General features: G+C 35.4%; 1 long non-coding RNA gene across 2 annotated transcripts in view; it reads right to left on the reverse strand.

Annotated features, from left to right (window-relative positions):
- LOC141421295 (uncharacterized) overlaps window positions 1-27,502 on the reverse strand; it is a 271,813-nt gene that overhangs the window by 77,729 nt on the left and 166,582 nt on the right. The window lies entirely within an intron of this gene.

A 27,502-nucleotide genomic window follows, 5' to 3' on the forward strand; every position in this document is an offset into this window, starting at 1 on the left:
TCTGCTTGTTCTGGGATTTTCTTGCTCTTGTTTTTCTAGGAGTTTGAGCTGTAGTATTAGGTCATTGATTTGAAACCTTTCTGTCCTTTTAACATTTGCACTCATGGCTATAAACTTTCCTCTTAGGACTGCCTTTGCTATGTCTCATAGGTTCTGATAGGTCATGTTTTCATTTTCATTAACTTCCAGGAAACTTAATTTCATCTTTTATTTCATCAATGACCCATTTGTCATTGAGCAATGTGTTGTTCATCTTCCAATTATTTGGATGTTTTTACTACTGTTTTTGTTGTTGATTTCTAGTTTTAATGCATTGTGGTCAGATAGAATGCATAGGATTATTTCTGTTTTCTTGTATTTGCTGAGGCTTGCTTTATGCCCTTATATATGCCCTAAGATATGATAAATTTTGGAAAAGGTTCCATAGGCCACTGAGAAGAATGTGTGTTGTGCAGAAGTTGGATGAAATATTTTGTAGACATTAGCTAAGTCCATTTGATCCATGATGTGATTTCATTCTAGGATTTCTTTATTGATTTTTTTTTTTGGATGACCTATCTTTTGATGATAGGGGAATATTAAGGTCTCCTATTATCACTGTGTTGGAGTCTATATATGCTTTTAGGTCTTTCAGAGTATGTTTGATGAAATTGGGTGCATTGACGTTGGGTGCATTTAGGTTGATAATTGTTATTTCCTTTTGGTGTATTTACCCTTTTGTTATCAAGAGTGTCCTTCTTTATCTCTTTTGATCAATGTAGGTTTGAAGTCTACTTTGTCCGTGATAAGTGTTGCTACCCCTGCTTGTTTTGGGGGACCACTGCCTTGGTAAATCTTCTTCCAGCCTTTCACTCTCAGTCAGTGCTTATTTCTGTCAATGAGGTGGGTCTCCTGTAGGCAGCAGGAGACCCTGCTGGATCTTCCTTTTTAATCCAGTTTGCCAATTGGTGTCTTTTGATGGGGAATTTAATCCATTAACATTCAGTGTTAGTATTGATAACTACGTGGTGATCCCTGTCATGTAGTGTCTTTGTTGTTTAAGGGTTTGAGTGTGTGCAGCTGAATCAGTGTTACTCTTTACTTTCTTGCCTTTTCTTCTCCTGTTGTTTGGTATTGTCTGCCCTTTCATGGTTTTGTGTGCCTTCATTATCTGTGTGCAGAATTCCTTGGAGAATCTTTTGTAATTGTGGCTTGGTGGTCATACATTGTTTTAGTTTCTGCTTATCATAGAAGACTTTTATTGCTCCATCTATTTTGAATGATGGTTTTGCTGGGTAGAGTATCCTAGGGTTGAGGTTATTTTCATTCAGTGCTTGGAAGACCTCACCTCATGCTCTTCTTGATTTTAATGTTTCTGTTAAGAAGTCTCCTGTGATCTTAATAGGTTTACCTTTGTATATTATTTGTTTTTTCTCTCTTACAGTGTTCAGTGTTCTTTCTCTTATCTCTGTACTTGTTATTTTAATGATAATACGTCATGGGGTAGCTCTATTTTGGTCAGGTCTGTTCAGAGTTCTGGAGGCTTCCTGTACCTGAATGGGCAGAGTTTTCTCTTGATTTGGGAAATTTCCTGTTATTATTTTGTTGAATATATTGTGCATTCCTTTTGCTTGAACCTCTTCTCCTTCTTCAATGCCCATGATTCTCAGGTTTGGTCTTTTGATGGAGTCAGTGAATTCTTGCATTTTCTTTGCAGGTCTTGAGTTGTTTAACTAATAGTTCTTCAGGTTTTTCCTATAATTGCCATTTCATATTCAAGTTCTGAGATTCTGTCTTCTGTTTGTTCTATTCTGCTGGAATGGCCATCCATTTTGTTTTGTATTTCTGTTTCATTCTTTTTTCTGAGGTTTTCTATATCATGGGTTACTTCCTCTTTAATATTGTCAATTTTTGCCTTTAATTCATTTATCTCTCTGCTTATGGTGATCTTTGTTTCAGATTGGTGTTTGTTTAGGGCTCCTATGATTTCATTTATTTGTTTCTGTGTTTTCTCATATTCTTGAGTTTTGTCATCTTGGAATTTCTTGAGTGCCTCCTGTACGTTTTGGTTAACCATGTCTAGTAGCATCTCTATAAAATTCTCATTAAATACTTGTAGAATTTCTTCTTTCAGGATGTTCTTGTGGTCTTCATTGGGTTCCTTGGTATAGTTTATCTTTGTTTTGATGGAGTCTGGGTCTGGGTATCCATTTTCTTCATTTCACTCTAAATCCTGTACTACTTTATTTTGGGGGGGAGAATAGTTTCTATCCCTTTTTCTTCTTCCCATATTTCCACTCAGTACCATCTCTGTCCCTGGATTATGTGTAATTTGGTCTTAGTTAGGTTACAATATTAATACTAACAAAATCATGAGAGAAGGATAAAAAAGAGAAAGAGAAGGAAAGATAAAAGGAAGAGGGAAGAGAGGGAATAAAAGAAAAAAAATGGGAGAGATGGTGGGTGATCAAACAGCAAACCAGGCTGCCAAACCCTTAAAGAAGGGAGAAAATAAAATCACCAGTTCTGTAACAGTATGATTGCAGGCTTAGTTGTTTTTAGTTCTTAAGTGTCCAGTCCAGTCTGTGATTGTCTCTTAGGCACACTTGGAGCCCTTTAGTGGTGGCTGAGTGGGAGCCTGGTGGAGCGGTTATCTGGGAAGCCTGTAGAGCTGGGGCCCGCTCCGCCCGAGGGGCAGGGTTCCTGGTTCCTGGTAAGCTAGTAGATACTGCTGTCTCACACCAGGCTGGTGCCTGTCCCAGCAGGGCAGGGCTCTAGTCCTTCCACAGGGAGCTGGAGCCCGGCAGGGCCTGATGTGCAGGGGTAATCTGAGGGGCGGGGGTCCAGTTGTCCCACATGTAGCTGGGGCTCAGCAGGGCCTGAAGGGCAGTGGGCTGGGAGGAGGGGCAGGTTTCCCAGCGAGCTGTGGAACTGGCTCTGTGCTGGGGTCTGGCATGGACGGGTGGCAGGGATCCCAGTTGTCAGATCCAGTGGTGCGGCTGAGGGGCAGGTATCCCACCGTGTGTGGGTCTGGGGCAGGGCTGTGGCCTGGCTCAGCCCAAGGAGCAGAGAGCCCAGCACAATGGAGCAGAGGCTCTGCAGACCTACGGGACAGGAATTTAGCAGGCCAGCTGTTCCTTTATTAGATCGTGGCATGGAGAAGCCTTCCATGATCTAAGTGTTTAGAGTGCCATGTTTTTGACTCTCCCTGGTGCTTTACCTCAGTCAGGTGTGTCTCCAGCTTCTTGGCAGGGTCCCTGGGTCAGGAGCTCACGAGGTCTGTGGCTCTGTCTCCGTCGCCATCTTGGATCTCTCCCTGGCCTACACTTTTGATAACCTCTATCTGTTTAAATTTCTACCACTGGTATTTATTGCCTGCTAATATGCTCTATAATTTATTTATATGTATTTCTCTATCTCTCCACACTAGGATATAAGATTTATAATAGGAGACATTTTAATATGTTTGATCACAGATACATCTCTAATTCCTAGATCAAGGCTGAATGAATTAATTTTTGCAATTTTAAACTATTTTGTACATTACATACAGTAGTGTGTCTACTTGAATGTGTATTTCTCTTCTCTGTTTGGTGTCTCCATTAGGAGATTAGAGTCTGCTTCATTGTTAACTACATCTTCATCCACAATGTTCAACCTTTTGCTTTGCACGTGACAGGTAAGTCTTAGTACTAGTCTGGTAAAAGGAATACAAATTCAAACAAGTTTAAATTGGTTAATCAGGCAATTTAGTGAATTAATATTACACCAAAATAAGTGTTTCCAGCTACTTTCTTTTCCGCACTTACTAATTAAAACCAGGAAACTGGAAAGCATTGGCAAATCAGATAGTCTCCTGTCTACTTCTCTGTGGAGAGAGGCTCACTTCACATTTGATTCATTTCTGGGTGCCTCTCCTTCTCTTTCTCTCCATTTCTTTCCCTCAATCCCCACTGCATACCTATATTTCACTGTTTCTTCAGTTCATAATGAAAAATGACTACCCACGGCTTCCCTCTTTAACTTTCCTTCAAAGAATACTTGACCCATTCCTATTTCAGGTTCTTTCATTTAACTAATAAAAGCTATAAAAATTTAACTTGTCAAGTTTGATTCAAGCTTTTTCCTGAGCATTTAAATGGCCTTTGCTATAGGTCCAAAAACACCTATGTTGGGAAACCTGCATAGTTCAGCAGACTGCCAATGGAATAACCAAGCTCATTCAAGCAAGTAATAAAAGAAATCTTGACTAGGTTGAAGGATTCATTCTGACTAATTAAATTGATTCCCTTGTCCCATTCATCATTCATTCTCTTTAAATAGCTATGCCAATTTACTTTGTCTTAGTATAAGATTTATAACCTTGCATGTTTATTATAGAAAATAAATAAAAAGACAAGACAAAAAGAAAGTTTCAAGTCTAGCATGCAAAAACTATATCTTCTTTATTTTCACTTTCAACAATGTAAAAATATTTTGGCAAGATACTGAGTTATAGTTCTAAAAAATTCACTATAAGCTAAAATCTTATCCTTCCCCCACCCCAAGGTTTATTTCCTTGTCATTATCTATGGCTGTCAAAAGATACCAAATCTCAACTTCCTACACAAGCCTTGGGGAGAAAAATTATTTAACTAAAACTATACAAAATTTTAAAGAGATATTTCATATTTTTGCTATTTTTCTTTTTTGTTCTCATTTACTTCCTCTAAATGAAAAATAATGCTAGTAACTAGAAACACCAGTACAGTAAGCTTATGACTCATGTCCTTCATCATTATAGTTTGAACTGTCTCACAGCCTTCTTTCTCTACTCCATTTCATCTTGATATAATTTTGAAACACAGCCTTAATTATCTGAAGATGTCCCACTGAGAGGTGGCTTCCATGGCTCTTACCTTAAAATTTGGGCAAGACTGTAACTACCTTGACTGAGAAACTATGCTATGTTATTTCCAAAGCTGGAGTCATGAAAAATATGTACTGCTTCCATCTTTTTTACTTGAACACTTGTTCTTGGAGCCCCAAGTAACTGTGCAAAACTGACAAGCCAGAGTAGAGTCACATAAATTCCCTAGCTGACATCCAAAAGTGCACAATTCTTTTGCCAGTCCACTCCAGATAACAGGGCTTTGAGGAAAGCCATGTTGAAAGGTATTCTCCAGCCCACAATGTTTCAGCATTCAGTCTTTAACTAACCTCCAGTTATAGTCACTCCATGAAGATAATGAAGCCACTGTAATTTTACAGTACTAAATTTTATAGCAGTTTGTCACACAGCAATAAATAACTGAAACAAATCTCAAAGCATTAATTGTTTCTTTGGACTTCTGAACAACCTCTCCTGCAACAAAAAATTCATAGCCAGTTGTATAAAGAATCTGATAAACTTTGCAGTAAGAGATGGTAAGTGGTAACCTTATCACAAGCATTTGAGCTTTCAAATTTCTCCTTTAATGGAATTTTACTCAGCCATGAAGATGAATGAAATCTTATCATTCACAAGTAAGTGGATGGAACTGGAGAACACCACCTCGAGCAAGGTTAGCCATGCTCAGAAGACCAAAAATCATATGTTCTCCCTCATATGCGGACTTTAGATCTAGGGCAAATGCAGTAATGTTGTTGGACTTGGGTCACACGCTAGGGGAGAGCACATATGGGAGGAATGGGGATAGGTAAGAAATCCAAAATTTGATAGTGTTTGATGTCCCCACTGCAAAGGAGCTAATAGAGTAACCTTAAAATGACAGAGGTCACTATGGGAAGGTGATCAGGAAGTACTTGTTCAGGGAATCAATGCTAGGAATCTCTCTGTATAGCTATCCTTATCTCAACTAGCAAAAATGCTTTGTCTTTCTTAATATTGCTCATGACTACTCTTCAACAAAATTGTAAAAAAGGGCAGAACAGGTTCTACCTGGAAGTGAGGGGGTAGGGAGGAAAAGGAGGGGGTGAGGGGAAGGGAGGAGAAATGGCCCAAACAAAGTATGCACATATGAATAAATGAATAAAGAAAAAAAAATCAGGACTGTTTACTCTGTACGCTTCTAGGTTCCTTTTACTTCAGGTCTTTTTAGCACTTGTGAGATGTGCACCAATAATGGTGTTTGTGGGAACATAATTTGACTTCCAAATATTTAGCTCTGAGTCTCTAGAATACATCAAGATTAACTCTAGTCTGGAGATGGTGGTGATTCTTCATTCTTCAGGAGAAGTGGACATCATCTTTCTTTAATTCCTCTTAAATAAGGTATGTACATCCTTTGGATGAAAGGTGAAGATGTTTTCCTCTCTCACAATAATTCAGAGGAGCAGTTCTTTGGATGAACTCTTAGGCTGGAAGTACTTCTAGTTATTTTCAGGCAAATAAGAGTGCCTAGAAGTTTATTCATAAAGTTCAGATTTGGTCAAGCAGTATTTTGCCCTTATGTAGTCTTTGGTCCATCATTAGACACAAGACCATTTTTTTCTTCCTTAAAGAATAACTTTTATCCTTCATCATCTGTTTATTTCATTGAGTGTTAGATAGCTGAAGAACTTCTTTCTAGTTTTCTATTTTAGCTCATGTATTTTTTTCATTAATTTTTTATTAGGATATACTCATTGTACAGGAGGGGATTCATTGTGATAATTCCAAATAGGCTTATATTGTACATTGGTTAGATGACCTCCACCATGTCGTCCATTCCACCTCCTCTCCAGCCCACTTAAAACTGTTGCAAGATGTTTCTTTGTTCTATTTCATATGAGTATGTGAAGTCTATCAGCCATATTCCCTCACCTTAATCTCCATCATTCACCCTTCCTCTGTCCATAAGCACTCTCCCATATACACACTACTTATTTTACAGTCTTTCATTATTAATATCTAAGTCAATGTTCAAAGAGGTTTCTCAATGTATCTCCACTGTGAGTATTCTTTACTTTGGTCCATTTAACCCCTGCCATTATTCTCCCTTATTCCTCCTCGTAATGATATACCACTGGCCCTTGGTAATGGAAACAATGAATTCAAGCCATTAGTTTCTGAATGGGAACAGTGGCAGTTAACCAAGTTATATTAACCACAAAAGTTTAAATCTGTGCTTCTCTGAAAGTCCTGAAGTAACCTTCATAGCAGGGATTGTATGTGTTGCTCTTTTGGATTTTAGAATAACTATGAAATCATTTTTGAGTAAGAACTTATTGAAACTTATAATTATTCAGCCATGATGCTTTGACTAAAATGTAAAACACCTCTCCTGAAGCATTGAAGTTCTCATTAAGTAGCCCAGCTTAGTCAAAGGGTGAGTACTGACCTTCTGTGCTTAAAGCATGTACCATTCTACACAGATAGAAGCTTTTCTACTGTACTCTTCTTGATGGTGCATAATGGAGTTACATGGGCATATGAGGAGGAGAACAGACCTTAATTTACAAAATTAAGCAGCATAGACACATTAAAAAACCTTTATTAAAATATTAAAAGTTTGCTAAACCCATAAGAGATGTGTTCCTGTGAGAGGAAATTTCTAACCTCAAATTCCCTTGTTATCTCAATTTCTGACATGTGTTAATAAGAAAGAACTTAGGAACTTAGAAAGTCAGTTTTATCCCATGGCTCCTAAACTGCTACTAGACAACCAAAAGATTAGCTCACACTTTATTTTTCACAGACTACAACAGAAGGGTACAGTAAACAATCCTTGGATCCCTGAAAATGCCAAGCAACAGATGTGAGGCTCAATTTGTCATCTTGAGCTGAAGGGTAAGGGAAAAAATGTCCTTATTAGAACCATTTTCATAGACATAAATTGCCTTATCCAAATTTTGGTATGATAGCTATGTCAATGGACAGTTAAATGCTCATATTTCAACCCTATGTATATGGGGAGTGCTGCCATCAGAAATACCCAGAGTGGAGGGTTTTGAGTCTCTAATTTTAATTTAAAAAAAACAACAACATAAAACAGCAAACTATCTAGAGACTAGTTTTTATATAAGCCATAAATAAATTTAGTATATATTTCTGAATGAATCTGTTTAAAATAAATTATGCTTTAAATACATGTGTTTCCCTCTTAAAAGTTAGTGCCATGAAGAAATTACTATTATTTGCTAACTAACAGTTGTTAAAGAAATAGCCATAACATTTATTTATGCTTAAAAGGTGTCAGGTATTCAGTCAGCACTCAAGGACTATTTGCTCAATATATAAATGTATTAAGATCAAAAAGAATTAACCTAGAAGGTAACACACATGCACAGGAAATTAATGTGAGTCAACTCCCTGTATAGCTATCCTTATCTCAACCAGCAAAAACCCTTGTTCTTTCCTATTATTGCTTATACTCTCTCTTCAACAAAATTAGAGATAAGGGCAAAATAGTTTCTGCTGGGTATTGAGGGGGTGGGGGGGAGAAGGAAGGGGCAGAGTGGGTGGTAAGGGAGGGGGTGGGGGCAGGGGGGAGAAATGACCTAAGCCTTGTATGCACACATGAATAATAAAATAAAATAAGAATAAATAAATAAGTAAATTAAAAAAAAGAGCTTTGAATGTAGGAATATAGATGGAGTAGAAAAGCAAGGTTTTCTCCAGTAACAATGAGATTAAGGAATTTATGGATCTGTGAAAATAAGGAATACATAAATTGCTAACAAGGAAAACATGAAAATTAGTATATTGGTTCTCATGGGCTGCAAAGCAAAATATCACAGATTGAATCCAGCAACAGCAATTTATTTTTTCACAGGTTTGAAGGCAAGAAGTCCAATATAAGAATATCGGGAAGGTCGCTTTCATCCTGAGGACCCTCCTTGGTGCTTAGAGACTGCCTTTGCACTGTCTTTATACATGGACTGTCTTCTGCTAACACACACATTTCTTGTTACTTCCCAGTGTATTCGAATGTCCTCTTCTATAGACACCCATCAGATTGGATGAGATTCCATCCTGAAGAGATAATTTTGATTTTGCTTTTATATCATATTTTTATTTTTTTATTTATTAGCATATATTATTTGTATAGAGGGGATTAATTGTGATGCATTTGTGTTTATAATATATCTTAATTAGATTCACTCCCCCAGACATTGTCATTCTCCTCTTGCCCCCATATTAGAGCAAATTCAACAAGCTTCACTGTTCTATTTTCATACACATATGTAACGTACATCCACAATATTTTCTTTCCTTCACCCTCTTTGTTTCCCACCTCCACCCTGCTGAGGACCTCATTGTTAACACAATTACCTCTCTAAAGACCTGATTTCCAACTACAACCACATCCTGATATATTGCAAGTCCACCTTACTCATAGAATTATTCTATGTGGCTTTTCTTTTTTTTCCTAAGAGTGATCACAAATAATAAGTAAAAGAAATTTTCAAAACAAAAATTTTAACCTACCAAGCATGCATTATGCAATTCATCTGATGCAGAGAAGTTCTCAATCAGTCCCAGTTGTATTTAAATCATTGTGTGATCTGCTGAGCGTTTCCCTGCCTTTCATTTTGTTAAAATCTGCCTTCTAAAAAGAAAATGGAGCCCAAAAAAGCAAGATAGAAGTTAATGTGCTTAACTGAAGTGATAAAATGAAAATATGAGCTTTACTGAAAGATAGCATATGTTTAGGGTAAGTTGTGCAGGATTATGGGGAAAATAAATCAGGCATCCATAGTGTTTGAGATAAAGAGCATGAAAGAAAATCTAGTTTTGGTGAGCAGTATTAATGTATACAGTGGGAAATTTTGTGACATTAATGCAGACTATTCCATGTGGTTTCAAGTTATGCATCCTCAGACCTACTGTAAGTATGGTATAGGTAAACTTGAGTAATTCTAGAGTGTTGAACTCCATGTGGTTTTTCCTAAACTACAGTCTCCTCAGAACCAAATACACTTTGATACCAAGGGCCCACCGTAGGTTAGGGCTTCAGCATGCAACTTGCGCAAACACAATGCAGTTTATAGCATTTAGTTTCCCATGTTTAAGACCCCAGAGGCCCAACATGTTAAAAGAGATATTTTGAAGAAGAAAACTCTTCCTTTTTATTTGAGAATAAATTAGAGAAGACTGAGGTTTTTGGTGATTCAGGAACTATAAAAAATTTATAAAGTTACAAGGAAGGTAACTTGGTTACAAGGAAGTCATGTAACCAATGAAAGCAGGTCTTGTATCAACTGCATGCAGAACAAGGTAATGTTTTGCTGGAAATGGGTTGTTTCAAAAACTACATGTGAGAAGGGAGTGGACATTTGAACTTGAGCAATAACCCATGCTTATAAGCAACTATCTCTCTCCCAGAACATAGATGTGGGAGCTTGTGAAGAAAGGCAAGGTTAATGCTAATTACCAGTCTGAAATTTACCAACTCCTAAAAACCATCAGTTTTCTTTTGTAAACCCTAATGAATAGCCACATGTTCCAATTTTCTCAGGACTATCCCATGATTTGTTTGTGGTTTACTAATATCATTTCAAGTTAGCATCCCTCCCTTCTGGCACTCAAAATCATCCCAGTTAAGATAACAAGACTCCATCACTATAGCTCCTTCTTCCTCATCCTATGCATATAACCACACAAGTAGGAATTTTGAACCTCAAATATGTAATTTGAGTCTCCCAACCTCAATAGACGTCACCTACCTATATGTGCTTTCTCTTTTCAACATTAAGATCTTAAATTCTGTCCTAACCAGCCTTGATTGTAGGCCCTAGGTTCTGGAAAGAATGTGATGAACTCCTGCATTATTTTCCATATTCTCAGATTTAATCTCAACAAACATCTGGGTATAATAGAAAAAGGTCTGGACTAGAAATAATATCAGAATTCTGGCCCTGACTTTTCCAGTTATTAATCCTCAGACTTTACACACATCATTTAAATTGTTTAAGACTTATTTTAATCATTCATATCAAAAGAGTAGGGTGGACAGTATAGCATAATATCCATCATGCCTGAAATCAGAGCTCAATGAAATAAAATGAAATACAGACTATATACTTTAAAATCCTTTAAGTATCATATAAATGGTAATTACTGCTATTCTTATCTTGAGAGAAAGAAACAGATAGCATAATAATTAAACAAGTTTACTAAAAAGCTTATCCATTATATTGATGATATTCATTTGGAGTTACATTTTCTCACCACCACAATACTATCCTTTTCATTTTATTGTACCTGACACCATGAAGGTTCACATGAGTGGAGTGAAAGGAGAAAGGCTGATATACAGTAGTTAAGAATGCATGATTGAAACACTAGGACATCAAAAGCAAGGGAAAGGTGAATTGAGATAAGAACATTAAAGTACCCCATTAACTTCCCAGTCAGGTTTTTAATGAGAATTTGAATATTTGAATTGCCATATATTGAATGCCCTATGATGTTTATACTTTGGTTTGGGAAGGATATTGGGGAATAAGCAGAGGATGGGATAATGATAATGGCACAGGGAAATTGTAACACCAGTGACAGACATTTAGCTTTTGTTTGCCTCTTTTCTGACCTTTGTTAAAAGAGGACACATGAGAGAATATAGGAAAATGAGATTTGAGATATGAGACTATGTTTATTAGCATTAACATACAATTGGGTGTAGGAGATATAGCCATGAAATACAATATCCATTGTTTTAATGTATGTATGTGTCTTTTTAAGGTATATCTATCTATCTCTCTAATACTTTATATATATATAATATATATATATATATATATATATATATTATATATATATATGTAGTTTTTTGCCTATAAAGACTGATACTGCCCAATCCTCAATTAGGGCAAAGATAAATTCATAAAATAATTAATGGTCCTTCAGGTTCATCCATGCTGCAGCAAATAACAAATAACAAGATTTAATTTTTATTCCAATGTATATATATATATGGACCATATTTTCTTTAACCATTCACAGATCATTGGACACAAGTCAATTCCTTACCTTGGTTATTATTCATAGTGCTGCAATAAACATACCTTATTTTTAGCATATTGATTAATTTCCTTTGGGTATAATGATGGTTGTCAGAGTTTGGAGTAGATAGGGGAGAAGTAGAAAGGGAAAATGTCAGTAATAGGAGGCATAATTATAGTTATATTAGAGGAATTAATCTTAGGAGATCTATGGTGAGCATAATTAATGACAACATGTTATATTCTTGGGAAATTTAGAGATTATATATTATGTAATATCACCACACAATGATAAATATGTGAGGTGACATCATTGTCAATTAGCTAAATTTAACCATTCTACAGTGTATACATACATAAATGTCATGATGTACACAATAAATATACCAAGTGTTATCTCTCAATGAAAAAATATATAAACTTCATATTATTCTATGAAAACCAAATCACTTACCAACCTTTATGTAAGTACACCATTTTTTACTATTGACCCCAGTGTCCTCTTCTATTTTAACTGTCCTGAAATGACCACCAATCTTACACCCACAATTGGTGCTGCGAATTTTATGTGAGTTTGGGAATGTATGAGTACAACTCTGATTTCCAAAAATTTGATGTTCGTGCTCAGAGAGAACAAGGTCAAAGCAAGTGAGAAGAGGCCTAGTGTCAATCCCTACAATGGCAGCAAATCGCTTCAAAATGCTTCTAAAACACATGAATCCTAATCACCCTTAAATTTAAATGTGGTAATGTGACTTGGTACTTCTCTAAGTTCTTTTATCAAAACTATACTGAATCGGTTTGCTATTTGATATACTCAAAAGCATGAGAATGTGGTGATGGCTCTTCTCTCAATGATGACACCTGGGTATAACTATGTCTAGTTGTGGAAAGGAAAGCAAAGAACTCACATTGTCATCAGGACATGTAACCCCATGTATCCAATAATAAATCGGTTTCATCTTTTCTTCCTGCATCAATTACCTACTGTCATGTCAATGCTATGAAACAAATAGTATACTTCAGGGGCCTACAGTAGCAAATATTTACTTAGTCCACAAATCCTCGAATCTGATCTCAGCCACACAAATATGGCTTCAGGTAAGCTCACTTGAATATCTGGAACTTTTCTGTCAGCCACCCTAGGAATTGTGGATTGGCTCAAGGTTGGCTAGAGTAACTCACCTCTGCTTCACAGATCTCTGACTTGCAAGCTATCTTGAATGTGTCTTCATGGCAAAAGTGGAGGAACGAAAGCAGAAATATCATTGTATATTTCTTCCCATCCATTCTGAGCTCTATTTCAACTACCAAAAACTTTCCCAGGTTTGGCAATGAAATATTTCATCATTCTGCTCCACATGACCAATATATTTCTCCTGTGTTATTATTGCCTATACTCTATGATTAATGTCTTAAGTTCCTTCATTCATAACACCTACTAACCTTCCACTGACCAAATAAAATTATGTGACTGAACTTAGAATCCAATGGAAGAGAAATAAATGCCACCTTTTAATGAGGAAAATTTAAAGCCACATGCCAAAGAGATGTGTATGTTGGGAGGGATGAAGAATTGGGGCTATTAATTTAATGAGTAGCTCTCCATCTTCTCCACTGAGTCCTCCCCAGCACAGAAGGAAGCATAACATTTTTTATCTAAATATTTGGGATACCCTGTGAAAGTAAGCTAACTTCTATGATACATATTCCTGTGTAGATATAACAAATTTCTTCCTTAGATAAATAACTTTATAGGTCTTTGGTAACATCTCCCCATGACTTGTATATACATATGGCTCTTCATGTATATAGGTTCCACATCCACAGATTCAATCAACCAATTGTGGGTGAAAATATTCTCCAAAATGAGTCTATAATAAGCATATAAATCTTTCTTGTCATTCCCTAAGCAATACAGTATAACAATTATTTTCATGACATTTATATTGTATTAGGTAAAGTTTGTAATGTATAAATGAAATTACATACATATAACAGAATGTGAATAGGTTACATGCAATACCCCACTATTTTATGTAAAGGACTCGAGTATGCATGGACTTTGCAAACAAATCCCATGAAAATTGATGGGCCACTGTATAATTCCTAGTCATCTTCCTCCAGTCCACATCCCCATCCACCCTGCACTTTAGTTCAGTACCTCAGTGTTTCTCAGGTATCTTAACTCAACATTGTACCCATGTATTTCATCATTCTTTCCCACCACACTATCACTGCTATATTTTTATCCTCTGATCTGTTTTGACCAACATAACTGATTTTACACATGATCTCATTTGATCTGATTGTTTCAGATACACCCACAAATACACACATATACCACAGATACATACATACAATATAGAATGAGAGACAGTTGAGTTTGAATTCTGGCTATTCCATTCATGAGCTGTGTAAATTTGGGCAGGTGAACAAAACTCTCTCAGCATAATCCTTTTATCTGAATAATGATCCATTTTTTTATGTAAAGATATGATCATTTATATTAATAATATAATTAGCCCTAGTACATAAGATGGGACTTGATGAGAGTTGGTAGGCTCTTAGTCGGGTACATAGCATTTGGGTACACAGCATTTAATCAATTTTCTGTCAATAGGGGCCATATTTCTGTCAAGTCTGAGTTTAGGAAGCATCCCCTATCAACCAAACCTTCTTTTAAGTGACATAGAGTCCATTTCTCACTGTACACTTCCTTTATCATAACAGCAGTAGATTATCAATAACTTATTGCCTTACATCTGTTTTCACTTGTTTTTGACTAGTCTCATCTTATTTAGAGGACTTCTTACTCATCTTTCAAATCCCAGTTTCCAACAGGTAACATATTGGATGCCTGAATGAGTTCAGAAACAGGTAGTAGAAAAAGTTTCCAGGTGAAAAGGAAACATTACATGTGTACTCAGGATATATGTCAGATATTTTCCTGATATTAAGTAAAACAGACTGAAGAAAATAGAATAAGCTTGAATCCTTCCCAACCCTCTTTTAAAAAAATACCAGGCAGTATGCCCCTCATCCCTTTTCAATCAGTACTTTCTTCTTAGAGCGCTCTCCAGATGCATAAAATGATTTTGGTGAGCCAGTCTTACTGACTAACTTCCAGAACTAGTCTCCAGATAGCATGGAATTTGTCAATAATGACAGCATGAAATTGTTGATATTGTCCTTCATTTTCTTATACCTGATGAATAAGAGAGAGAGAGAGAGAGAAGAAAAGAGAGAATTTCAAGTCAACTCTGCTACCCTGATTCTTTCAAATGCACAAAAGCACTAAAACAAAGATACCCTTGCCTTAAGGAGAGTCATCAAAATTTTTTATTGTACCTTGAGATATAACCCCTTTTGATCTCTCAATGATAGTGCTAATGATGAGGAAATACACACAAAGGAAGATGAGGGATATAAATAAATAAATTTCAGTGGATATAATATTTGTAAGTTTATTGATTTCAGCAAACTGTGCGCATTCATTTAAATGATATGCATTGAGATATCATTCAGGACCTCCAAAAACAAGTGACCAAACTCTAATAAAGCAGACAGCAGAAGAAGTGACATTCTGTGACTTCAGGAATTCATCTTTTGTAATGGTCTATCTCCTACCTCCCTATTGCCATACAGTACATACTCAGCTACAGTTTGGAAGTTCAGACTATTCCATTTGAGAATGACAAACAATGAATTGCACCATAGAGTTCTAGAGAACTGACTGTGATTGTGAATTTCCTCCACACTCATTGTATCCTGATGCAGAAAGTGGTCAGAGATGGCCTATGGCATAGTAGATGGTAGTCTTGGCTTCAGTATTCTAGACTTAAGGCAAGGTCTTATTAAAATTTGTAGTGACTATGTAATCCAGGTAAAGAAGACTAGTGGAGGGTTTAAAAGGCTTTCAGAAGTAATTCATAAATAAATAAGCAAGAACCATGAGAAAACAAACATTCTGAATAAGTGAAATTCAGGAAAAAATACAGAAAAGCAAAAACTGGATGCAAGTAAAAACACAGAAATAAATGGAACAGTAGACTGCCTAGAAAAGGGATTGATTGTTACTTATCTTTAAATGAGCTAGGAAGTTCTGGAGATACAGAGATTTGGATACTGCAGCAGATTCTTTCTTCTCTTGTAAACTTACAATAAAATCCTATTACAAGTGAAATCTGAATATGTTTGTTTCTACCAGGAAAACATGAAAAAAATGCATGCATTTGTGTTGGTCAGAATTTCTAAGTCAATTTTTTTCTGGAATCTCACTAGGATCAAAACTCAAGAGTTCTTTTTTAAGCCTCACTGTCACATTAATCTGTTCCCTCTTCCCTGAATAACACTTCCACAGGTTTGAAAAGACGTCCCTTGACTACTAACTATTCATAGCATCATGCCTGCTATATAGTACTGGCAAAAGTAGTCATAAAGCCTGATCAGATTCAAGGAGTAGAGAAATAGATTCCACATCTTTATGGAAAAGATAAAAGTCACATTGCACAAGAGCACAGAGGATGATATAGTTGACTACTTTTGGACAATATAATCTACCAGTCTTCAAAATTGCAAAGTAAGCACAAAAATATTTTATGTATCTTTTGTATTTCTATAGTACTACCATAATACTTGTCATATAGTAGATATTTTATACAAGTTTTATATTGTTCTCCAAGAAGCTTTAAGACTATTTCTACTAATCCCACAAAATATAGCAAAAGTATAGGTTGTATTTCTTCCTTAGGATTAGATATAGACAAGAAGATACTACCTATCAAAGTGGTTTAAATTTTCATATGCAATAAATCTATTGTGTTCCCCATGTCTTCCTTGATGGAGGAGGCTAGGCAACTGCCATCTTGGGAACACCACCTTAAAAAAGCCCCATTTGGTGAATACTGTTTTCATTATTATTTGATTAAATTTGATCTCTGTGTTTGGACAATGCTTGTGCTTCACCTGAGGTTAATTTGTCTCTCTCCAAAGAATGCATAAAATTTACTTTAAAAAAGATTCCTGCAACACTTACACTTTCAGCAGACAAGTTTGTGTTCAGGGAAATAAACAAACAAACAAAAAAACAGCTTTCAGTATACTAGATAAAGGGCCTCCTTTCGATTGTTGCTAAGGAGACCACATCGGAAGACTCCCTCTGTGCTCAACATGCATTGGCTCATATTCATCACTATTGACAGTCTCACATGTGTCACTGTCCGGCAGAAATCCTATCTGTTACTATTAATAAGCTATCCTTTGCCATATTGATTAGTTGCTTATCTGAGCTTTACAGACAACAACCTCCCTGCTTGTTTCGGAAGCCTCAAATTAGTCAGAATGGTATCCCTAGCTCTTTACTCCCTGTCTTCAAGGCATTAAGTACGCATAGCTTTGACCTTAGACATTTTCTTTGTACCTCTTCCTTACCACTCAATCCAGCCATTTTCTTATGCCATGGTACAGTATTAACTCTCAGGCAGCAAACCCCTGCTCCATCATATGATCTGCTAGGGATACTCTACCCAATCTAAAACTGACAGACGTGTCCTAAGCTAAAGTGAAATGTCTCTGAAATAACAGGCACAGAAGAAATTGTATAAAATACTCTGTTTTCTACATGACCTGCTTTCATTTCCTGAAAACAATAATGCTAGCTAAAAGGAACCAGCATAAAACTATTAGATCTGGTCCAGTAAATCAGCTTTATAACACATGAACTAAGAGAGAAAGGAGAAACTTGGGTTTAGCTTAGTCATAAACTGTGCTCAAAGATTCAAACTTTCCTGGGTGGGTTGAGCCCACAAGGAATTTATTTCACTGATCCACTCTTAGAAAATACTTAAATGCTTTATCCTTGAAAATGAAGTCTCCTCAATTTGAGGATGATGTCAATTTAGAAGGAGGAGGAGTCAGGAACAGGTGCATAATTCTTCAGCCCAGACTCATGGCTTCTCATTTGTGTCTCAGGGTAATTGATTTCAAGAAAAAAATGAGACCTGTTTTGATCAAGCTTTCCATGACAGTCATGGAAGCCTGGTCTCCCTTGAGACCATGAAATGGTCAGTCCATTATGGCTGGAGCACATGTATTGCAGCCCCCCACCAATGTGGAAGAAATGGTTTCTCTTTTCTTAAACACAAAGCATAATGGCCACATAGAGTAAACTCAACAACATCTGTAGTTTTGCCAAGTTAGAGCAGCTTTAGTTGAGTAGAATATGGTTATAACTCAGTACCAGTGATAATCATCAAAAGACCATAGCAATGGGAATACTCTTAGAGTTCCTTTGAAGGACTGTGTGCACACTGATTATATTGGCTGCCTATATTACATTGAAAATATGTTGTAACAAGGATGCAAAAAGGAAAAAAATTTAAAGTTGTAGAGAGGTCTCAAAATTATCAAGAAAAGCTAAGAGGAGTTGTAGATCCCACAGTAAGAAATTGAGGAAAATGCAAAAAAAATGCTACTTGTTGTTTGTAAGCTTAGTTCAGTTTGGTTGATTTACAAGAATAATCTCTTTTTAAAAAACAAGAGATGAATTAAGATGTAGAATCTGGGAAACCCCAGCAGTGTCAATGGTAGATAGATATTTGAATCATGCCACTGCTTGTTCAGTCTGCCATTCTCATCCTGGTTGATAGAAATAGTATCAAAATATAACCTTCATCAGATGAAATCAGGTAGACAGATTATGCACATAGGACAGTGCCCAGTACACAGGGATGAAAGTTGAATATTGGCTTTCATGCTTCTAATTTTTGAGATCTTTACTCACTTTTTACTCTTATTTGCTTATAAATATCAAAGATATTGATTGTATAGAACCATTGACCTGTTTTTATACAAAATGGACCTGACATGTACATATGGGGTAGATAGAGAAAACATAAAATTGAATGAAAAAGTTCTGGTAGTACATTCAGCTCAAGTTGCTGTTTCTTATTTAGGATGCTATTATAGCTTCTTTGCTAGAATGTTGATTTCTAGAATTGTTCACTGTTAGCAATTCACCATAAAATTCAAGAAGTGTGTCATATGAGATTACATCAAATAACAGTTAATCAGATTCTTTTAATTCTCTGCATACATTTTCTCAAAATAACACATACTATCCTTAAGAAAATGACTTCTAAAATATGATCAAAGCAAAAATAACCTGTTCCCTGTGGAAGCACAAAGACTCTAGCAGTAACTTTCTAATTTATATAAACAGAGACAAATAGTTTAATTTTATGTGCTGTATTTTTTAACCACACTTAACCAAGAAATTTTTTATACATTTTTTAAAAATCAAAAAACACTTTTTAAATAGTATTTCCTCAAGACAAAGAAATCTCATGGCATAATAGTCATGGTATGTTATGTAAAATTGAATTATTTTAGCCGGCATTCTTCTAATTGTCATTTTTTCATGGGCATCCATTTTTCAACAATAACATTATAGAATAATTAATACCTTCAGGAAAAAAACTGAACTGTATGCAAATATAGATTAGAGAAGTCCAAATTATTTTTTAATGAGCTATATGTATTATGTCTCCCTATCTAGAGTTCATCTGAACCATGGCATTAAATAAGCTTAGGATTAATTAAACATATTATAACTATTCTTGGCTTCTACCTTTGTTAATATAAATTCACCAGCTCAGAGACACTCAGCAAACATGGAAATACTTTATCAACACCCCACTACAAAACACTTTGAAATTTTTCAATCCTGTCTATACTCTTGGGATAAATCCAGAAGCTCAAACCTATTGGAACTTTTTAAAATTCCATTACTTTTCTATTTCTATAAATATGAATTGCAGAAATAGAAGAGGCTCTCATTGTAGACGTTGATTTATATTAATAAGTTCTATAGTTAAACAATCGTTCTCATACACATGCACACACTGAGGTGGGATATCTTTTGCTGCAGAGATACTGGCTTAGGCAACAGATTAAATGAACAGATTTACTTTGCATTTTAGTTTGCTAAATTGAATACAAGTCATAATGGAAAAATCTTCACATGCAAATTAAATCAGAAGAGCTTTTGTAATTTTCAAGGAGTGAATGAGAGAATCACCCTTTCTGATAAAAACAAAATCTACAGACCACTCATTAATAGCTGATCACATCTTGGCACCAAGCAAACTAATGTAACATTTCCCTACTCAGAGGTTGTGTTAGTTAGAAGTACAAACCCTATTGGAACTAACCCTTTTAAAATCTACCCCAAATTTGAAAGAAACATCATTTACATGAGATAGTAGTATGGAAAGAAAACACCATGAATATTAAGAGAAAATCAATCGACATTCATTTTCTATTAGGGACTCAGCAGGGAAAGAAAAAAGAGCAGAGTCAAGCTGTATTTTCCTTGGGTCTGCTTGGAATTATATTGTATGCCCTAAAACCATATTTCCACAGCTGTGGCAAAATCCTTCAGAGGAAAATGACTTGACATTTAAAGACTTCTTCCTAGTCTCCTCCATGTGATTCTATGATGAAGCACCAAACTCACACACCCCAGAGAGGGAGAAGAGTATAAAAAGGCAATGGATATTGGATTCATACAAACTAGACTTAAAATACAACTTTGCCACTCACAAATTCACTGCGTGAATTACCTTGGAAAATCAGTTAACAATTTTCAGCTTCAGTTCTTTCTATACGAAGGAGACTTCACAGCTGTTAAAGAGACAGTACCTACTAGATTTTCTGAAATGTGATGGGCACAAAAAAATTATTTGCTCACTTATCTTCCTTTCTTCAGCATTGTCTGCACTCTCTGATTTTCTAAAATATCAACTGCTACTCACAAACTTTGAGTTGCTCCATGTAGTTTTGGCTTTAGTGTTTTATATTCTACTTTCTCCCTGGGTGTTCACCATTTTAACCATATTTGTTATCTTTTGAAACGCTTTAAGACTTTCCCAACCAACTCTTCCATTCCTCCTCTAGGAGTAAGGGGAAAAATAGATCAATAGTCAAATGGAATCAGCATAAGTAAGTTTCTGTACTAAAAGGTAGAGCTTCCATTAGGAAGTAGAAGAATAGATAGCTGGGCCCAGGTAAACACATGAAAATATCACTTTTTGCTTGAAACACTCTCCTAAAATTTTTTTGTGGATGGTGGATTCCTTTTTCTATTGTAATAGCAATTTTCTCCATACCCACAATCTAAGAGGAAGAGTCCAGGAAAAAACTAAGGAAAAACTAAGGAACAGCCATCCCAGTATTTAGTTAGATCAAGGAAGTTCTTATGATGTGCATTAAATATAGTTTTTTTTCTCCAGAGAGCTGAGAACATAAGCATTTCAGAGTCAAAGGAGTAGTTATACTTTTTCTTTCATGAAATGATATCTGTGCACATGGGACTCCATTTGAGATAGTCAAGGTAGGCTGCAACTGCTGTATGAAACAGGAAGAAATTTCAGAGGTCTGTTCCTATTCACATAATCTCACTACATCTTCAGTACTTACATGAATGTAAGCCAGCTTTCTTGAGTTACATACAAAAATGTTTACAATATTTAAAAATATAAAAAGCACAAAAGGTATAGTACTAAAATCAAAAAGATAAACTATTTCAAAAAAATGAACTCTTTTCAAAAATTTCTATTAAGTGTGCATAATTTATGAAACTTCTCATATATTCAAGAAATATTTATGAATACTAATTTTTTGATGAACCAGCCTAGTAAGCTGAATAATGCCCCACCTGAAGTATTTACATTCTGATTTCTGGAACCTAGGAATATTCTTGTATGACAAAAAGAACGTTATAGATGTGATAAAATTAAGGATTTTGAGATAGAGAGATTACCTTCCATTATCAGATGGACCCTAAATGTAATCACCAGTGTCCTCGTGTAAAGGAGGAAGAGGAAATTTGCTGAGGACCGGTGATGTGATGCTGCTGCTGACTTTGCAGATGGAAGAAAGATCGAAAGATCTCTAGAAGCCAGAAAAGGCAAGCAAGAGTATTTTCCCCTAAAGCCTCCTCAGGAAGTAAGCCTTGCTAGAATCTTAATTTCAGCATAATGAAACCCACTTTGAACTTTGGCTTCCAAAAACAGAGCACGTTTCTGTTGTTTTAACATAATAAATCTGGGGTAACCATATGAAACAAATAAAGATAAAATGTTTTAACCAATAATGCTAGGATTGTCCTAACCAAATAGAAATTGAGGATCAAATAATTTGGGGACATGAACAGGGAATAAAGCTTCCCCAAATCCCTCGACTTTGGTTAGGTGCTTCCACAGCATAGGATGACCCTTTATCAGGCCATCTTTCACATACTGTGAAGTTTAGTAATTCAGATGTCATTCTATTCACAAAAGAATAATTCCAGGAGAGCAGAATACACCAGCCTTGTTCATCTCACTGTCGCTGAAGTGGAGCACAGACACTTGTCACATCATCAATATACATTTATTCAAAAAATGAAGAAGCGAATGAGAGAATGAATAAATAATAAAATTATGTAAGAAGGATGCCAAAGGGAGAAAAAATTGAGGCAACTTAGAAAGAAAAGAGTATTGCCTCACAAACTTAACAAACAGTTGGTCAGTGTAGGGAAGAAAAGCCAACAGAGTTAAGGGGATTATTTCATACTCTTCTTGGTCATTATTTGCTGAGCCTTAAGAATCAAAGCACAAAGAGGCAGCTTGAATGAAATCAAAGCATTGTATAATTCATAAAGTTTTAAGTAGACCTTAAAACTCATAAAATATAAGCATTTGTAGATAAGTGTAGGCTAAAAGTAATTTAAATCTTTGAAAGGGATCTACTTAAATAATTTTATAAATTAAAATGTATTTAATTGTGCTATGAATAATAGAGATTATTATACTGCAATATTGCTATTGTGTGCCCTTAACAATGATTATCAAAAACAAATTATATATACAGTAATATTAATATTTTACAGAAGCCAGAAGTCAATGCCCAATGCAAGAAAGAATCTGGATCTTTCTAACTCAGATTATTTATATACCTGAAATGGTAATATATTCTTTTTCTACACAAAAACTATAAATAATATTTACTAAAGCTTCCTTTTCCTTGACAGTCCACTCCTTTAAAATATGCTTGTATAGATAGAAATGGGAAACTTTGTTTGATCATACCTATATCACCCATGGGGTAAAGTTCTTTATCCAACAACTCGCTTCCTGTAAGTATTCATATTGCTCAGTAGTGGGGATAGTTTTTCTACCTCCAAATCATTTTAGTTCAATGTATGTGAAAACCCATGCTTGTAAGAGATTTCACTATCACTAGATACTTGCAGATCATAGCCAATCTAGTAGAAATGTCTCCCAAACTAAGTGCTTCCACCAAATAGGAGCATATATCCTAGCATCTTCCTCACCTGTTAATCTCAAAGAGAATTTTAGATCTGAAACTTTATTATTTTTTAATTTTTATCTGAGTTTTCTGCTGTTACTCAAACTAGTGTGCTAATATAAAAATCAAATTTTATTGAGATGGAGAATTCAATTTTAGAGTAACATGAATTCAGAAATTTACCATAGATAAAATTATTTTCCCCATATTTTGATTCTCTCTACAAAGATCTGTTCTTCATCACTGAACTTCTCTTGTACCTAGCTTGGGAGCTACATATCAATATGCAGATAAACTGGAGCAGCAGGATCATTTATTGGAAGCCATTACTAATACTAAAACTAAAACCTCAAGCATCTCACAAAGAAGTTATCAGAGTGAATATATAATCACATATGATGTAGGAGAAACCCAATGGGAAAAAATCCTAACTGGAATATTTACATGTATATTTATATGCTTGCCTCAGTATAAACCAAGTTTAATCACAAATTGAATTTGAAAATATTCCCCAAACAGAATCCAGTTTCAAGGAGTTCCAGCCCTCTTCAAATAGCAACAAGGCAGTTTTAAATGTCCCTATTTCATATTATTAATGTTGATTCAAAGATTTTTCCAGTTCTACTTCACAAATGTGTCTAATTTATCAAGAAACCCTAAAAAGGTAATGTAAGTTTTTCCTAATGTTACTGTAAATATTTTATGAAATTAAAAGATTTAGTGAAATCAAACAATTCAAATATTTGATTTAGCAAAAGTTTTTGGCTCCTCAATGTAATACTATTGTCATGTTTCCCTTATTCTAAAATACATAGAGTTTTCATATTCCTAAATTTGTTGTGTTCAGTGTCATTCCACAATGCAACAGAACTTTTTTCTTATTTTCCTCTGTTATTAGTGATATATAACAAAGCTGCATGTGACAGCTGCTGAAATTTAGACTGACAAAATGAACTAAATTATTTTGCATATAAAACAAAGCAAGTATATATTTTAGTTTACTTTCATTGTGTCAAGTAGTAATATAGAAAAAATAATCATAAAGTAGTATTAAGTATTAAGAAATTACAACTTGGCATATATTTTGAAATATATAAAATAGGTGCTAGAATCTTATGCTATGAAAAGCATAATATTGACTTACAAGGATAAAATAGTATAATATAGATGTGAAAGATGTTTAGGATAATATCTACATCTGTATACAAATGTTAGAGATGAAATCAAGTATTTGGTGCTTTCCCTCTGCTACCAAATAATTTCTGAGATTAACACTGCCTTACAGGCCTAAAAATCATACGTAGATTAGTATGTATCTAAGAGTACACATGATGCATATTTACAAAGGAAGTATGCTTATTATGTCATCAAAAAATAAGCATTATAGAACACCGAAATTTACTACATATCTATGTTTAACTCTCCTTACCCTATAGTGCCTCAAATCCTTTGTCCACCTGGTTAAGGCATTGCTATTGAAATGCTGCTAATATCTGAGATGCTTATTACTGAATTACTATTATTCATTATGATAAAACAGCATAAAAGATGTGTTAACCATTAACAAATGATTCCCTAAGGAATGGAATGAATTTTGAATAAGAGCAAGAAAATGTGGTCAAGATAGCAACGATTTATATCAAACTTTATCACTTGTCAATTAGTTAGGATAAGAATTACCAATGAGTTATATCAGTGAGGTAGAAAAGAAAGAAAAAAGTCATGGAAGGTCACCTTTGATTTGAGTGGATCTCTGCCAAAAGTAGTTGTGTTATGATCTTCCTTTTTGGGTTAAAATGATCAGCAAATCCTTTTCTTACTGTAGTGCATAATAGTAATAATGACTTGGATTATAGTTCCAATATGGTCATGTCTTAATTGGAAGATAGACGAGAAAAGAATAATTTAATATTAAAATCTACAGTGGTTATAAAATAAGAAAGTATTAAGAAAAGCCTTCCTCTATATTTTATGGGTAAGAGAAGAAATGCAAGCCAGTTTGGAGCTTGTGAAGAAACTGTTAATAAAAAGCAATCACTCATTTTATATAGTAATCTTAAACTGGCAGAGGCCACTATGGGAAGGGGACTAGGAAGCAGTGAAGAGTTGTGGTAGAGATGAACCAATGTGGGGTGTAATACACATGTGCGTGGAAGCAACACAAGGAATCTCCCTGTATAGCTATCTTTACCTCAAACTAGAAAAAATGCCAAGGATTTTATTTTCTTTTTATGTTTTTTCTTCTACAAAATCAGAGAACAAGAAGGCGGAAGAGTTTCAACCTGGTGGCAGGTGGTGGGTAGGAGGAGGTGAACCAAATAATGTATACACATGTAAGTAAATGCAAATACAATAAAATAAAATAAACATAAACAGCAATCACTCATTTTGAACAAAGACTCTGTAAATATTTGAGCTGCTGAATACTTTGCATGTGTATCTCTGCCAGATTTCTGTGGTTTTTAGTCTCAGTCTGGCACCTCTAATAAGCATACAGACTGTTTAAAAAGGAAATTTGCAAAATAAAGAAAGATCAAAGTACATTTAAATATGTGGGTGAGGCTGAAGGATCCGTCAGTGGAAAAACATGTCCAAGACAGAAACTGTGATCTTTAAAATACATTTACTGTTCATCAACAGGGCCAAAAGAAAGCATCATTTTGGTCCAGTAGAGGAAAGACAGGCATATTTGCAATTAGGCTTGGATTACAGGCTTCTTAATTAATTTGTGACTTCCAGTTCCTTATGGTAACTATTTCTAATCTATTTCTTGAAAAATAATACCACAAAATGGAAGTCAAATGTTGGAAATGGGTGGGATGTAAGAACTCAATTCTTTAAACTGATTCAAGTTAGACAGGGAAACTAAGGCCAAGAGAAGAAGGAGTTGCCAAAGATAACACAAGACCAAAAATCATATGTTCTCCTTCATATGCGGACTTTAGATGTAGGGCAAATGCAGCAATGTTGTTGGACTTGGGTCACATGCTGAAGGGAAAGCACACATGGGAGGTAGGGGGATAGCTAAGAAACCCAAAAGTATTTGATGTCCCCACTGCAGAGGAACTAATACAGGAACCTTAAAGTGACAGAGGTCAATATGAGAAGGGGATCAGGAACCAGTGTAAAGGATAGTTAGAGATGAATCAACTTGGGATGTAACACATTTGTACATGGAAGGAGTACTGGGAATCTCTCTGTATAACTATCCTTATCTCAACTAGCAAAAACGCTTTGTCTCCCTTATTATAGCTTGTATTTTCTCTTCAACAAAATTAGAGATAAAGGCAAAACAGATTCTGCCTAGAAGCGAGAGGGTTGGGGGGGAAAGGGAGGGAGCAGGGAATGGGGGGAGAAATGACCCAAACAATGTATGCACATGTGAAAAAGTGAATTTAAAAAAAACACAATCTTTCATCTCAAAGGGGAAAAAGGAACCCCACATCTCTTCACTCACTCTCAAGACTCTGACCCCAAAGCCATGATGCTTCCCTTTACAACTGCACGTGTGTGATGGCTTTCATACGTCATACCTGGGTTTTGGCAGCAGCTCACTATTGTTTAAAGGTATAGCTATCTGAGTTACTAAAGATTGACTGTACTATTTCAGCAAAGTTTATTGTTCACATGAAACCATTAAAAAGTCTAGTAAGAGAGAGAACAAATTTGATTTTGAAGTTGACTTTTTTGTGCTCAGAGCATGTGATGAGGGAAAATGTTCTGACAGTTCAAGCTTACTCAAGCTTAATGACAGATCTAAATTGGAGCTTGGAGATAAAAGAAATTCTTTAGTGATGCCTCAGTTGTCATTGATTGCTATGAGCAATTTTAAAGCTATTCAAGATGAGAATTGCCAGCTTGGCTCTGAAAGGGGAGAAAGTGGTACATAAGATTAGAGGCTGGTACAAACGCTATCTTGGTTTAAAAAGAGAGAGGACAGTTTTATATCACATACATAGGTGACAATCCTGACTACATATAGACATTTAACAGCAGGAAATGACTCAATGAATGCTCAGAGTAGTAAGCAACAGCTGTGCAAAGAAAGATGAAAATGAAAGATGGCTTTCCTTATAAGGATTACCAGCAGCAAGATCACTGGGAAAAGAAAGAAAGAAAGTAGATGCTAAAGTTGAGAGTTAATAAAAAAAATTAAAAACTATCTTCATAAATTATAGGGTATCACCCTCCTACTTGCTGAAGATCATTGAATTAAAAAGATAGAGAGTCCATTTTGTGAAATTCAATTTCATCAAATGGAAAG

Source organism: Castor canadensis, chromosome 3, assembly GCF_047511655.1.
Source record: "Castor canadensis chromosome 3, mCasCan1.hap1v2, whole genome shotgun sequence".
Lineage (NCBI taxonomy): Eukaryota > Metazoa > Chordata > Mammalia > Rodentia > Castoridae > Castor > Castor canadensis.